Source organism: Melospiza georgiana, chromosome 1 (assembly GCF_028018845.1).
Source record: "Melospiza georgiana isolate bMelGeo1 chromosome 1, bMelGeo1.pri, whole genome shotgun sequence".
Classification (NCBI taxonomy): Eukaryota; Metazoa; Chordata; class Aves; order Passeriformes; family Passerellidae; genus Melospiza; species Melospiza georgiana.
Window position 1 is genome coordinate 36,737,689 of NC_080430.1, and position 15,674 is coordinate 36,753,362.

The 15,674-nt window shown below is 39.5% G+C and overlaps 1 protein-coding gene across 7 annotated transcripts in view; it reads right to left on the minus strand.

Annotated features, from left to right (window-relative positions):
• The window catches only part of TBC1D5 (TBC1 domain family member 5), a 316,832-nt gene extending 301,421 nt beyond the window's left edge, over nucleotides 1-15,411 (minus strand). For all 7 annotated transcript variants that reach the window (XM_058039756.1, XM_058039673.1, XM_058039586.1 and 4 more), the window contains exon 1: nucleotides 15,339-15,411. The gene's annotated coding sequence lies outside the window, so the exon portion shown is untranslated. The remainder of the gene's footprint in view (nucleotides 1-15,338) is intronic.
• Nucleotides 15,412-15,674: the final 263 nt, after the last annotated feature.

Consider the following 15,674-nt stretch of genomic DNA (forward strand, 5'->3'; position numbering starts at 1 on the left):
GGACTTATTCCAGACCTCAACGTGCTTCTTGTACACAGGATTCGAGGTGTGCCCTCACCAGCGCCGAGTGCAGGGGGACAATCACTGCCCTGCTCCTGCTGGCCACACTGCTGCTGATACAGGCCAGGATGCCAGGGGCCTTTTTGGCCACCAGGGCACACACTGGCTCATGTTCAGCTGCTGTAAACCAGCATCCCCAGGTCCTTTTCTACTGGGCAGCTTTCCAGCCACTCTGCCTCAGCCTGTAGCACTGCCTGGGGATGATGTGACTCAATGGCAGGACGTGGCACTTGGCCCTGTTGACCTCAGACCATTGGCCTCAGCCCATCAACCCTGCCTGTCAAGATCCTTCTGCAGAGCCTTCCCATCCTCCAGCAGATCAACACTCCTGCCCAACATGGTGTCAGCTGCAAACTTACTGAGGGTGTGCTCCATCCCTCATCCATATCCTTGATACAGGTATTACACAGGGCTTGCCCCACTGCTCAACTCTGGGGACACCACTGTGATTTGTCACCAGCTGAATGTAACTTCATTCATCAGCACTCTCTGGGCCTGGCCAGCCAGCCCATTTTTGCCCAGTGAAGCATCTGCCTATCCAAGCCACGAGCAGCCAGTTTCTCCAGGAGAATGCTGTGGCAAACAATGACAAAGGCCTAAAGTCTAGGTAGATAACATCCACAGCATTTCCCTATCCAGTAAGCAGGTCACCTTCTCATAAAGAGAGATCAGGTTGGTCAAATAGGACTTGCCTTTTCATAAACACATACTGGCTGGGTCTGATCATGAGGTTGTCCCATACATGCCATGTGACGGCACTCAAGACAAATACTTTAAATTTACACTTTTTAACCTTAAATTTGCACATACAATGCAAACAACACATACTATAAAAAGAAAATAGCTCACCTAATGAGATCAGTTAAAATCCAAAATCTAAGCACAAAGCCAAGTCAACCATAAACAGCAGGAATAATGCCCATGTAATTTTTATATCTTGTATTTACCAATCCTCTATACTTTTACTAATGTAAAATACATAAATACATTAGAAAATGTAATGTGAATTTAGTATTTTTTTATTGTACGGGATTATCTTCAGGGTCAAAAGAGGTCTACTCTGAATACAAATTTCACGTGATCTTAAAAAGAAGAATTAAATCTGCTGTATCTCTGTCTACTAGTCACGTGACAAGACAATGTGAAGTTTACATCATTCAAGAATTATCAAGATAGCTGTGTGTTTAATTATTAGTCAGTAACCATTAAAAGCCCTAGTTATTCATTCACCCTCCTTTATTCCACATGCTGAACTAGAGATTCCTTGAATAAAAATTCCCACTTCATTGATTGTAAACCTGATCAAATGAGTAAGATGCAGAATTAAAACTAAGATACAAAGTTCTTAATAAATGCAGATCTAATTTACTTCTGTGAATTTCAAAACTTGGTTGTGGTCTCACAGTTTAAATCTATGAATGGACCATTTCATTAACTGTAATGCAGAACCAGCTGCCATAATATTGCCTTTATCCACAAATCAGTCACTGAGGTCAGCAATCCCCAACAAGCAGACTTCAGTTTAGAATCACAGAACTTTACAATATATTGATTTGGAAGGGACCCACATGGATCACTGAGTCCAACTCCTGGCCCTGCACAGGACACACCAAGAATCACACTATGTGCTGTCCAAACATTTCTTGAACGCTGCTGGGCTTGGTGCTGTGACCACTTCCTGGGGAGCCTGTTCCAGTGCTCAACCACCCTCTGGGCAAAGAGCCTTTCCCTGACAATAACTGCAATCCAACTACAGGACTGTGGGAAATTCCTAACAACCTATGGCAGCACTACCAGCCTAGGTAAAGAGAGCCCATGTGGAGAACAGAACAGTAATTCTTGGCTTTTTTTCCCATGTACATTTTGATGCTGTTTAGGAATGGCTGCAGTTTTCTGGCCTGAATGCTCCAGACACCTTCGTAAGATCAAGATTCATCGAAAGCAAAGAGATAATTTGCTTATAATACTATGCATATAGATAAGGTTTACATATCTGATATAGAATTCTAAAATGCTTATATGTATGCACAGAACTTCTTATACCAACTAAATATTGAAAATCTCCCAGCACCTACCATGGCTTTATGAAAGACATGTAAATGGAAAAATAAACAACTTCTCTTTTTTTTAGTTCTCAAGAGAATTAAGAGAACAGGCAGTACTTGAAGCACATTTCATGAACTGTCATAAGCAAGACAGATTGACTGACATAAGATTCACCACAGCTGAGTGGTCAAATATTCTTAAGTACATGTATGACTATTTCAATTAATGAATGAAAAACATTTTTGCTAGTCAGCAACACATTACCAATTGGCCTTATACCAACCTTACTGAACATTAAAAAGTGTGATAATCAGGTGTATAATGAAAAAGTCAAAGCAAAAAGAGAATTCAGTTTTGGGCAGAACATGATCAGAGGACATCCAACTGGACAAAGTGAAGGTGACTGTTTCAAGCCATGTTGAGTCTAAGACTTGTACTGTGCATAGTCAATACACTGGCACTAAATTCAGATGTATCTATTCCAACCTAGTACAGTATTGGGGTTTATTTGCTTATACTTGGTGACACACATTTCCTTTTAGATTTCCTGCCAAATGTCATTTGGTGGGATCACAACACACACAATGGGGCAGACACTGGTTACCAACAACTTGCCCTATTTCTGCATAAAGGCATTTCAAATTGAGGTTAAAATGGGCAGAGGGAAACAAAACTTCAGCTTCAATCTCACCTTATCATTCCCTCTAGACCTAGAGCCATTCCACCATCAAGATGCAGCTGCATTACTAATAAGGGGCAGCTAACTCAATGTCAGACCTTCTAAATTTGAGAGGTCACAAAGCAACTCTCCTCAAGAGACCAGATCGGGTAGGACACAGGAAGTCTGAGTGTTTCTTTATTTAGGTTTTTTCTTTTATCATAGTATTAACAAAATAATTAGTCTTTCAAGGGCTGTTGTAATTTAAACATGCCCATGGATGCAGTAATGCCTAGCACAGCTCAGGGCAGTCAGATGATCTGAGACCAGCTGTCATAGACAACAGAGGTTATAGCAGGGTGTTGAACTTTGAGCTCTTGCTCTAAGACAGTCCACTTCAGAAACACTGAAGAAGACAGATGGCACAGCTAGAGCTCTGAAAGGAATGTATGAAAGCAAATGTCCAGCATGGAAGATAAGCCATTTCACACTTATGCAAGATGACAGATACTACTTAGATTTTTTTTTTTCATTTGTTTACCTGTACAGGCAATTAGAAAGTCTACTTGCATTTCATTTTCACTTCACTGCTGTCTTTTGCCTGTGACTTCAAGTCACTGTATCACACGGCGGCAGGGACTTTGAGAGGAATTGACAGTTTCTAAGGCCTCAGCCTCAGAAAAAGGCAAATGTCACATGAAAGTAAAAATACTTTGAAACATTCAGTGAAGTTAGTGAAACTATGAAATGTATCTCAAGTTACAGAAAAGAGGTTAGTATATCAAGAGGGACTACACTGAAAGTCACAGTATCCAGTGCATGCTATAAACAGACATAGCAATGAATCATGACAAACCCATTACTAGCTACTAAAACAAAATTCTTGAATTGACAGTGGTTTCAGTTCCTTCAAAACTAAGCAAAATGAACAAGAATAAAATTGGCATGGCCATAACATTTCACCAAGCAAAATTCTTAACTGTAGACAGGAATTAGCCTCAAGTGAAATGTCAGGTAATTTATTGCTGTCAGTTCAGGATACATTGCAATGATGAAATCATTGCAAAATGTAACTCAGGACTTTGAAAGATAAATTCTTTCACATTGAAAAAATGAAACTGCTACCCAAGCTTCACTTACTCTGAAGTTAGCCTGAATAGTAATTTTGAGAGTTGTCTGGTCAGGGCAAGTAAGAAACATTAGCTGAAATACCGTATTAGCAATTTGGAGACTTGCTGGCAACTTGAGTAGTTTTGGTTTTTTTTAGATGAAATAGTGTAGATGGTATACTGAGCACATCAGAAAGAGCGTCAGCATAATGCAATGTACTGCTACAGATATATTTCTTTCCAAACTAAATTGAATGTTTGAGACAAATGAGAAATCCTTGACCACTCTTCCCTCTCACTATCAAATACATCTCTGTTACCATTTTTACCACTCAGGTTCAAAACAAGATCTACATAAGCTTCTCTTCATTTTCCAATACATTCCAGATCTCATCTGAAACTTCGTCATTCTTCTTGTTGTTTTGTATAAGACCTATACATATAAGAGTCAACCTTCCTATACATCAAAGATTCCCATTTACCCCACTTACTCATGAGATTTAACTTGCCTCCCAGTCAACTCATGCAGTGTAGTTTCTAAAATGCTCATCCCACTGGTTCCCAAAGTTTTCAGTAAATGTAAAGACAGTTCTCTTGAATGATCAAGCTTCTCATCAGCAATTTTACATTCTTTTTCTTGTTTGCATCTTTATCATTGCATACCACCATACAATAATGGAAGACAACATGAATAAAAACCCCTTTAGAAGCCTGTCTTCCACTGCTACTACAAATACAGTGGGCCAGTACAGTCTACTTCAATACCTAATGCTGTATCTTTACTTGCAGTGTATTTGTTCTTCCCTGCCCGCATTTCTTTTCTACTGAGCAGTTATGTGGCGCTGAGCTGTCTACTGTGGTTAAACCATAACACCACCCTACAATTATTTCTGTTGCAGCTGCATCTCCTCATGGCTTGAAAACACAGAAGCATGCGCTTGACATGCACAAAAATCAGGCAAACAAAATGCTGAGACATACTCTGTAAAAAAAAACAAACCAAAAAAGAGTAATGACCAGTTTGACACAACTTCTGTGTCACTGGATTTGATTTTATTCCATGTTTCCAGAAGGTGAAATCTTAAAAGAATGCTAGCTTCTTTCATGCTTATGGAAGTCCATGGCTGCAAGCATTAGTGCAAAGTAGAACTGCAAAAGGAGAGCGGGATCTATGATAAATGCTCTTTGATGATAAAAAAAAAGAAAAGAAAACAAAAAGGCAAAAAAAAGTCTATTATTAAGCTTTATACTGAAGGTTTTCCTCTTAAACCCACTGATTTAAGTCCTTGTCATCCACTTTCTATCCACACATTGTTCTTTGTCAAGCTCATTCAGCCTCACCTAGGTAATCCATTACTTCTGGAGGAGGACAGGATGAACCTGAAGATTTTGAGTGTAACAGAAAATGCCCCAAGTATCACTGAAAGCTAATTCAAAACACTGGCAAAAGACTGGCTAGCTGTATTAGGAGGATCTAACATGCTTAGGGACTAAATGATAATTAACAGCAGCTCTACAAGACCAAGCACTCCAGTCAGCATACAAAAACTATAGCATGAGTTTAACAATACACTTTTATCCCAATCTTGGTAAGATGTTACAAGCAGTAAAATTATGTTCAACTCAGCCCACATTTGCCCTCTTCTCAGATAAAATTACTCACAGTTGAAATTATAACCATGACTGATCATACTCTATTACTGTAAATTAATGTAAAAATCTAGTCTCCCCCAACAGCAATGAAACAGCAACAGTCCTAACGCTCTAATTCCTGGCATATGTCAGTTTTGAATACTTGAATATTGACTTACAGAGAGAACTATGTATTTTTCATCTAATATACAAGAATTTTGACAGTTTGTAAAAAAGTCACTGATGACCAGAACAAAAACGTTTAACATAACAAAAAACAAGTTAGGAATTTCTCCAATCACTCAAGCTTCAGAGTGCACAGGAGTGCAATAAAGCAACATAGCATCTTAGCAGGATTTGCAACAGCTGACAGTGCCACTTGGACATTCTGTACAAGTACCTCAATCCATCCCAGCTGTGCAAAATGTCAAAGTGGAGCTCTATGTTCAGTGACAGTAGCTGCTGTCCTTTGCTCCTCTCCACTCAGTTTTGTAAGGACTGAATCTTGTAATAAACAGACTCTGAATTTGTGGGTAAAGACAGCATGATTGCACCAAATAGATGTCTGACATCATCATCATCATCTATAGCTATAAAGAATTAACATTAACTTGTATCTGTCTAATATATGCTTCATTTCTTCTCAGGTACTTCATTTCCCATACTTCACCCCAAAGAATATACTTAAGGCTCAAGATTAAAGTTGTAAGAGACAAAAGACTGGGCAGCTTTTCCATCTCTGCAGACTGAAGTTTGAAACTCTGTCTTGAAGGTGTGTCAAATGAGCCATCAACTTCAGTGGTCAAAGGCAGGAAGCAAAAGCAATCAGCAAGCTGCTTGTGTCCATATACATTTCTGAAAAATGTGTAGTATGAAAGTGACCATAAGCAACTGGCAATCAGCTGAAAATGCAGCAGGCACATCCTATCTTAGACCTATCTCACTCCATCTATCCCTTAAAATTTCTTTCCAATTCCCTGACTTTCAGTGGAGCCTAAACTATCATCTCTCACCTAAATCAAGCAATCTGCAAATCAAGACTCACGGAAGTGTAATGAGTAAGAGTTGGGACTATAGCACAAATTCAAAAATCAAAATACCCTTCTACTAAGTGAAATTGATCCTGAATACAGAAGGTAATCTCGTGAGAAAGGGACCAAGCATACAGTATTTATACTGCCTTATAGTTTTTTTTACAAATCTATATCTGAAAGAATTTTGAGTTTGAAAAGATAACTTCCTGAAACAAACTTACTCAAAGTAATACATCAAGTACCAACATAAAATTTCAAAGGGCATTTCACAATGATGTGTTTCTCCAAAAAATTGTGAAGTAAATTCACAAACAAAAGCTGAAATTTACCATCATTCATAAAACAGTCTCATTCAATTCTCACTAGCTGCTTCCTTTGAAAGGTACACTTGAAAAAAAAAATTCAACAAGTCCTAACTATAATGCAGACATTTCAACAATCCAGAATGATGAGGTTTTGATTCCTTTGGTTTTACTTCTCAAGGCACCAACTTCTGACTGAATGCTTTAAATGTGTTTTATGCACAATGCACAAATTCCACTCATATTTGGAAGAAACCTTTCCACTGACTGGGACATGAATTTCCTCTTTTTACAGGAAGTCAGCAACTTCCTGCCTGTTGCACTTTCCTCTGCTTGCACTTACTCATTGTTCTTTCAACCAGTCACAAAAATTAAATTTACAGCTATCCAGATTTTTGCATACTTGAAAATAAAAAAAATCTTCAAAATTATCTGCTACATATTTTCATGAAGCATGGAACCTGGCAGAAACAACCAGTGCAAGTTTTACATACAAATGTGAATCTACAATGAAAATCTACTGCTCGAAGGAGTTCAAATCTTTGTTCCATTAGCCCAGACTGCTCAACACATTGTACATAAAGGTTATGGGGTATAATGAACTTTAAAAGGCATTGTCACAAGCACATCAGGTTTAGTCTGAAAAAACCAAACCAAACTATATAGATATGATAAGAATTGCCCGGTTACACATTTGAATTTATTAACTTCTCCCCAAAACGTGTATATTTATTAGCATCATAGGCTTTAGTGTAAGTGATGTGAAATCAAAATAAGTCAGGCCCAAAGGAGGAGAAACACTATGCTACTGTCTCAGGATTAACTGAAAAACAAGCAAAGCTCCCATATATTTTTTAAGTATTCGGTGCCAACAAAAGTAACAGGCTGTATATTCTGCAAGTGTCCAAGTCACTGTTCTGAGAGCATAGGTAAGTTTTATAGGAAGCAGGACATACAAAACAAACGTGAGTATCAGCAGAGAGCCACTCATCTCCCCAAAGAAATTAATAATGCCATTATCATTCCCAGCACAATCATCAAGTATCTTATCAGGTATACATTAAGACAAGTGTACTAAATGTTTACTTCCATTTGTCCCATAAGCATTAGATCTATTCTCCTTGTATCACAGAAACCCAGAATTGTTTTGAGTCAGAAGGGATCTTAAAGATCATCTGGTTCCAATCCCTCCAGCCCAGAGCATGGACACCTTTGCCTATACCAGGCTGCTCAGGACCCCACCCAGCCTGATGTGGAACACATCCATGCAGGAACATCCACAAGTCCTCCAGGCAACCTGCTCCAGTGCCTCACCACCCTCATAGTAGAGAATTTCCTGCTAACACCTGATCTAAAGCTACCCTATTGCAGTCTGAAGCCATCACCCCTTGTCCCATTCAATGCATGCCCTTGTAAAAAAATCCCTCTCCACATTCCTTGCAGGCCCCCTTTGGGTCGGGGAAAGCTGCTCTCAGGCCTCCCTGGTGAGCTCTCCTTCCCAGGCACAACAGCCCCAGCTCCCTCAGCCTGACTTCACAGCAGAGGTGCCCCAGCTCTCTGTGGTCCCCCTCGAACTTGCTGAGGTCAGAGTTATATCTTGCTCAAAGTAGATACAGCAGGTTCTCTATTATGTTTACTCTTTCATTCTACTTATCAAACTTTTTTTACATTGCTTACTATTTAACATGTTTAAATTATTTTTCATTTCTTCCATTTAACCAATGCATTTAAAATTTCAGATTTATTAAATATTTTACAATGCACTCCTGTATTAGCAGTAACGAGCAGTATAAAATCTGAGTTTGCTGAATCTTTTCCTTTGAGTTGTTGTTTGGCCTTGACTAAGTCACTTTCCTCTCACTGAAATATATTAATGCTATTTTCATTTATAGATGAAAGGCTCTACAAAAGTACTAAACATTAATCATGAATAACCGAGATAAACTTTAGTTAATAACAAGGTACAAGAAATCAAAGTATCAACTTGACACTGGATCCTCTTATTCAGTTTTATACTGCAAGCAAGCATGCTGATGTAAGTATGATAATGAAATAAACATGAAACATACCACCTAAGGCTTGAAAGTCTCTAGTTTTAAAAGAGGTCCAACTTACATGGGAAAGGTCAGTGGGAACACTTACAAAAACTTTTAAAGCACAGATGATAAAAAAACTAGGAACTTTTAAAGAGAATAATATTATTTTTGAAAGAGAATCTGTTGGGGGAGATCTGAAAATATAACTACACTGCAGCTTGTCAGACTTCAATCAGTAAAATATAGACAGATCTTTCACCAGATATAAATGTTTCATTACTTTGAACAATGACAGGTAGGAAAAAAAAAGAGGGTTGAGGAAAGAGAGCGCTTATCCACATAATACTGGATGCAGGAGCCACTGGTCGCATCCACCACTGTTAATGAAAAGTATCAGGATCCAGAATACAATCATCTTCATCATCAACACTATGTGAAATAAATGAAGCTACAGAACACAACTAAATGGCCAGCATGCTGGCAAAACAAACTGCTTGCTGACACACCTAAAGCATAGCAGATAAGAAATTATTATCACTTGCTCATTAAGCTCGTCTTTAAGAATTGAGGAAAGAGTGCTGAGCATGATATTGGGGAGGTAGATTATAAACACAGCATTGTAAAATTTGTAAAATACCTACATATTACCATGGATATTGGAAACATCCATCTATAGAAAATTAACTATCAACAAGAAAATTATTATGTCTAACAAAACTCAGGGTCAACATTGTAAACTCTTATAAACTGACAAGAATTTGAGAAGCTCTGTGGTATGGCAGTTAATCCACAATTGAGAAGTAACTTCAGTAACTTTTAAATGAAGTAACTTAATTTAAAACATCTGCTGTTGGCCACTAAGTCACAAAACAATGCCCTGGATGAAAATTCATCTGACAGCAAGTACAATTCCTACACTAAGATTACAGTGAAGTCTAAATGCCAAAAATTTACTTCTGTAGTTCCAGAAATATTCTTGAAAACTTCCAAAAATTTCCATCCCTTCCCTAAATTCAAGTCTGTTCTCTACGCACACCACACAACCACACACACGTGCACCACCCAACATGAAAAAGAAAAGGCCAATGGCCCACTTGTGTAAAACCCAGAAACTACATGAAAACAACATTAATTATGAAGCAGGCACAATCCAGGTTTCAAGAAACATCATTCAGACATTCATTACCTGATAATTCGGAAGCAAAGGATCCTGACTGTATGTGGTCCTAAGGGCTAAATACACCAGCTCACTCAGAAGGTGGTGATAACAGAGGACTGTTACAGACCATCAGCTCAAACCAGAGAACAGTAGGATTTTTTCTTTTGGTAAGCCCTATTTTTAATGTGCTGAAAGAAAAAGGTCAAACTGAAGTCTTTAATACTGAAACCTAGTATCTCAGGATCTTAAGCTGTCAACAGTAAAAATCAGTTTTTAAAAACTGTTAGTAATAATTTTCTAACATCACTCACCATAAACAAAGGAATTATCATATATTCCATTATAATAGCTACAATGAGTAAATCACTGGAGCAGACACTGGACATTGCCTAATAATTACTGATCATGATCAAATTACATAGCCAAATAGAGATTACTGAGTTTTATATAAGCATGTAACACACAACAATCCTCACATTCCTGAGTTTTCAAACTTTCAGAAATAAAAAAGTGTTATGAACAAAATTAATCGGAAAGAAAAATCTTAGAAAAACAGGAAAACAGAAACATTCCCAATGGCTTTTATCTTTGGTCAGGCAATTCTACAGCTAGCCAAAGGGAGACTCTTGTACAATTTTGGCTACAGTTCAGCCTAGTTTCTCAAAACCTCAACAAGTAAATTTAAAAAAAAATTAAAAAGCAAATAAAAAAATAAGCAGGATCAACAGCAAAGAACATGGGAGGCTGGATCACCATCAATATAAACTATGTTGCAGAGTGTAGAAAGTGAGAGACACAAAACATCCATCCATGACACCACAAAGGATGTTGGTAACAAACATCGCCTCAACAATAACAGAGGCCCATAACTAGACAGAGGTGGCACAAGTGTTAAAAACTGTTAGGACAGATCAAAAATAGTCAATAAATACTTTCATTCTATAGTTGGAAAGATTCAAAATGGTATAATTGTATCACATTATATTGATTTTCCTTCCAACTCATTTGTTAAGCAGATGTTCCAGATCAGATGTTAAAAAACAATGTGAGAAAAACATTTTAAATCAGCATACTTGTTAAACTTATCTCAGAGTCCTAGAGTAGTCGGCCCAGAAAATCTTTGATCTGTTTATGCTCTTTAAAAACTATGTATTTTAAAATCTGTATGTGTCTTTAAATGCTATGGTCTGCCGCCATGCAGAAGAGTGAAAACACAGTGTCAAAGGGACGAATCAAGTTTAAGGCAGCCTGATATGATAGAGAATTCAGATGAGATAACAAGAACTAAGGAAAGACAGATGCATTCAAATGTATTCAAACAATAATTGCATGCCTTATTTTTAAATAGTGGCAGAGATGAATCACTGAAACAAGTCATCCAGAAAAGTAGATGGTAGATTCTCAGTATCTCGATAAACTTAAAAAAAAAAAAAAAAAAAGAAAAAGCTTAGCCCAACAGAAGTTCAGAAATCAAACCCATTGAGACAAGAACTGATGCTGCAATACATTTAAGGTGAAATGCTCTTGCAGTAAGATAGATGCAGTACTTAATGCAAGTCAACTCCAGAAAGCACATGAACTTTTCACATACACAACTAGATTAATTAGTAGCATGGTAGTAATGGTCTTTAATAAACCTAAAATAACGATTTGCCAGCCCATTAGCAGAACAAAAAAACTCCCAAATTAAATAGTACAGAAGGATAATGTTGGGGGGTTTTAAATAGAACACCATGGTACTGTCTCATTTCTTCTGTATTCAATTCAGTATCAGTAACACCTGATTCTTCCTCATATTCTCAAACTAATTCCAAAGAGACTTCAGGTCATGTTACAAGTCAGTGCTTTTGGGAAATCTACATCTAACATTAACAGAGGCAGAATACCCATTTCTATTCTGTTTGGTAACTCATCAACTTTTAAGCAAGATAAATGCTAAATGTTCAATGTTCATCTCCAAGGTCTGGATGTAGTTTGACTAACTGCTCCAGCTCAGCTCTTGCTGTCACAGTTACAAATATGGTCAACTGTTTCTCCTCAAGGACTGTCACACATGGCTTCAGGTATGATTCAGAGAAACCACGCTTTTTTGTATTTAATGTCATTAAAAAGAGCAAGAATTACTAGATTATAATGGGGGACCTCAAACTACATTATTTTCAAGTCCTTTTTGTGAAAGTAGTTGATCACAGAAGCTGCAAAATCGGAAAAATAAAGTCACTTGGTTAAGTGATAAAAACATTCTTAAATAAAACAAACACCACAGTAACAACCTTGCTGAAAGCTGGAAATGGTACTAGCTACACCTTTTGGAGGTCAAAAGCAGAGTTCCATCCTCACCAATGTAACAACCAAACACAACCAAGCAACTCCTTCTATCGTATTTAACAGTTCTCCTCCTCCTCCTCCTCCTCCTCTGAAAGCACAGATCACCCAACGATGTGTGTTTTTACAGACTACAGACTTAACTGCTTTGGGCCTTTTCCTGGGCCAGAAGAAAAAGCACACAAAACCTACAGCTTGTTTGCTTCAGAGCAGTGCACAGCCTAAGTCAAACAGTTTAGATAACACAGCACATTTGCACTCAGCAGACATCACTGGCTCCTGATCCAAAATGCTCTTACACGTGCTAATCAACAAAGCCTCCAATGGACTAGGAACTGATTATCTTAGAAACTGTCTATCCTCCACAATTCTCAGCAACAGCTGTTGTCAATTACAGCAGCATACCTAACAGTTAAAGATAAAACTCCTAAGGATGGAGCATGAAGTAAACTTTCTAAGACTTCATCAACAGAATTCCTTTCAGGGCAAAGTGTAAACCAGTTCTTTGCACAGCCATTCCCCAGTGAAAAATGAAGTTGTAATAGCAACAACAACCCGGAGACAGCAAAGATGATCTCTACATTAGCATAAATCATAGGGAGGCAGGGAATGTATAACACATTTCCACCAAATCACATTTTTCTTGCACATCAGTACAAGGTAACAAAGTCTAAAAGATTCAAGTGCAAACAAAAGAGAAAAGCACAATGTTCAAGTAAAGCCAACATGGTTATGTAAAGAAGGAAAAATGTGAGAGGAATATTTTCTCTTATATTTCTCAAAGGTTACTGCCCTTCTCACAGGTGGCAAACCTGTCAGAAAACCTCTGAACCAATTTTGTGTGGCAAGTAAGGTTTGCTAATACTGCAGCTTAAAAAGAAAAACTGTTTGTAAACATCAAGTTTCTGGCTTTTCTCAGATTTACAAGAAGGCGAAATGAAGTAAAACATGTAAGAATCTCATCAGTTTAATTAATTATTGACCAAAGCTACCAGTAGAAGCCTTACTTAGTTGCCTTTTCATCCAAAGAGCTGAAAAACAGCCTCTTGTTTTCATCTCACTGACAAAAGGATGCCATTACTATCTTTTCTAATGTTTAGTTTTCACAGGAATTTACCATATCTGTAGTACCTAAATTATGAAGCCATCATAAAATCTAAGGGGGGAAAAATGCACCATCTTTCTGGTATGCACTTAACACATCCAGCAATTGCTCATTTCTCATACTTTGCTAGGCACTGAAATTGGCCATGTAGGTTGCAGCCCATACAGCTCCAGTTGCTGGCTCAATAGCAAAGTTGTCAATTTCAAGTAAGAAAATATACCAAAAAAGTTTTGAAATTTACCAGTTGATTTGGAATAGACTCTGTTTGTTTACTTGACATCTGAACTTTGATTTCAACACGGTATTAATTGTAACAACTTCAGCAATTGCTACTATTTATATTCATCCATATGACCCTTACGGGTACAGCATTTAGGTCAAACGTGGGCCAGGTGTCACGGTAAAAGAAATTAAAAAAAAAATAAATAAAGGCTGACAACTGGTAATCACAATTGTGTTAACTCACAATTACAGCTACTACACTAACAAAATGAAAAAAAAGGACTGGTTTCAAAAATAGAATCCATTATCACCCACAAACAATGTAAATTTCTTATTGCCCAGTTTCAGATCTTACAGCATTTCAGCCTCTGAGTTGAAACTGTAACAGTGGATGATGATTTAGAGAGATGGGATCTAGGACTAATTCAACTGAATATTTCAATGAACGTCAGATTCTTAAAAATATTTTCAATAACAACAATCAGCCCACACATAACTGGAATGTATTTTGGAATCTTTAGTTTCCACAGAGTATTATCAGTAAACAGCTGAACTAATGTGTGACCAGTAACAAAACTGACATATTACAACTTCAAAGAAGTTTCTTTAGTCTGTAAAGAGACTTATGTGGTGCTTTTTAACCAAATTTCAGAGCATTGTAAGGGAAGGTAACCAGGATTACTGAGAGTCAAGCAGGGAATGGATACCACGGAGCTGAGTTGCAGAGCTAGAAGTGTATTCTTTTTTCCCAAGTGTCATCCCAGTACATTTTGTACATGATTCTTTCACATGTATACCTCTTTCATGAGCATACCACCAAAGCGATGCTATGCCAGCATGATGGAACAACTGTTTCTTAAAAGCAAACCATAAAGCTTCCAGGATGTGTAATACCACAGGGCATGTAGCTAAACTGAACTACTGATGGGTACAGCACAGCAATTTCACTGTATGAAACTCTCAAACAGCTAAAATGTGTTAATTGCAGCCCATACACAGAAATGCAAACTTGTACACCACTTGAACTGCTGTATCCCAAAGAAAAACACGTGTGATGGTTAAACATCTACCACTGATGGCAATGGACAGCTAGCACAGACTGAGTCAGGTAGGTGAGAGCAGGGAGGTAGATAGGCTCTGGGGCAGGAAAACTGAAGGGAACGCAAGCTGCTTCCAAAAATGTTTTGAAGGCCTGGAGGGAAAAAATATTAGAATAACCATGAAGACCTTCAAATTCCCTCTTCAGCCATCGGAATCACCAACAACAATTAAAAAAAAAAAAAGCCAACAAACCAAACTAGAGGGGGAAACCTTGTGACAAATCTGCCTCCTCCTCCCTCTCTGCTCTCACCTCCCGGCAGCGAGGTTGCACAGCTCCCTGCCGGGGATCACCTGCCCTGGGCACGCCCCGGGCCGCCGCCGCTCCCGGCGGGACCCCGCGGGAGGGGCGCGGGAGAGGCCGAGCAGCGGCGGCGGCGGCGCGGGGCGCGCAGGCCTCGGCGCCCCCCCGGCCCCGCTGCCGCCACTGACGGCCGGCAAAGGGGCTCGGCGGGGTCCGGGGCTCGGGGCGGCGCACTGCGGCTGCGGGGCGGCCGGCGGGGAGGGGGGCAAGCGGGTGAAAGGGAGCAGATGCTCTGGAGCTGGTTTTACCTGCTGCTGCTGCTGCCTGCAGTGGCATGAAGATCTGGCTCAGCCTCTCTCTCTCTCTCCCTCCCCGCCTCCCTCCTTCCTCCCCTCCCGCCCTCCCTCCCTGCGGCTCGGCTCGGCGCGGCGCACAGACCCCCGTGCCGGCCCGACGCCCTGCGAGGGACGCGGGGCAGGGGGAGGCGGCGGGGGAGACCCGGGCACGGGAAGGCAAGGGAAGGGGAAGGGCTCCTGCCCGCCCGCGGGGACTCGCTGTGGCACCGCCCCGCTCCCGCCGCGCAGGCGCCCGAGCCCGCGGCCGCCCGGCGCCTGCTCCTTGTCCCTGCTCCGAGCTCCCGCTGC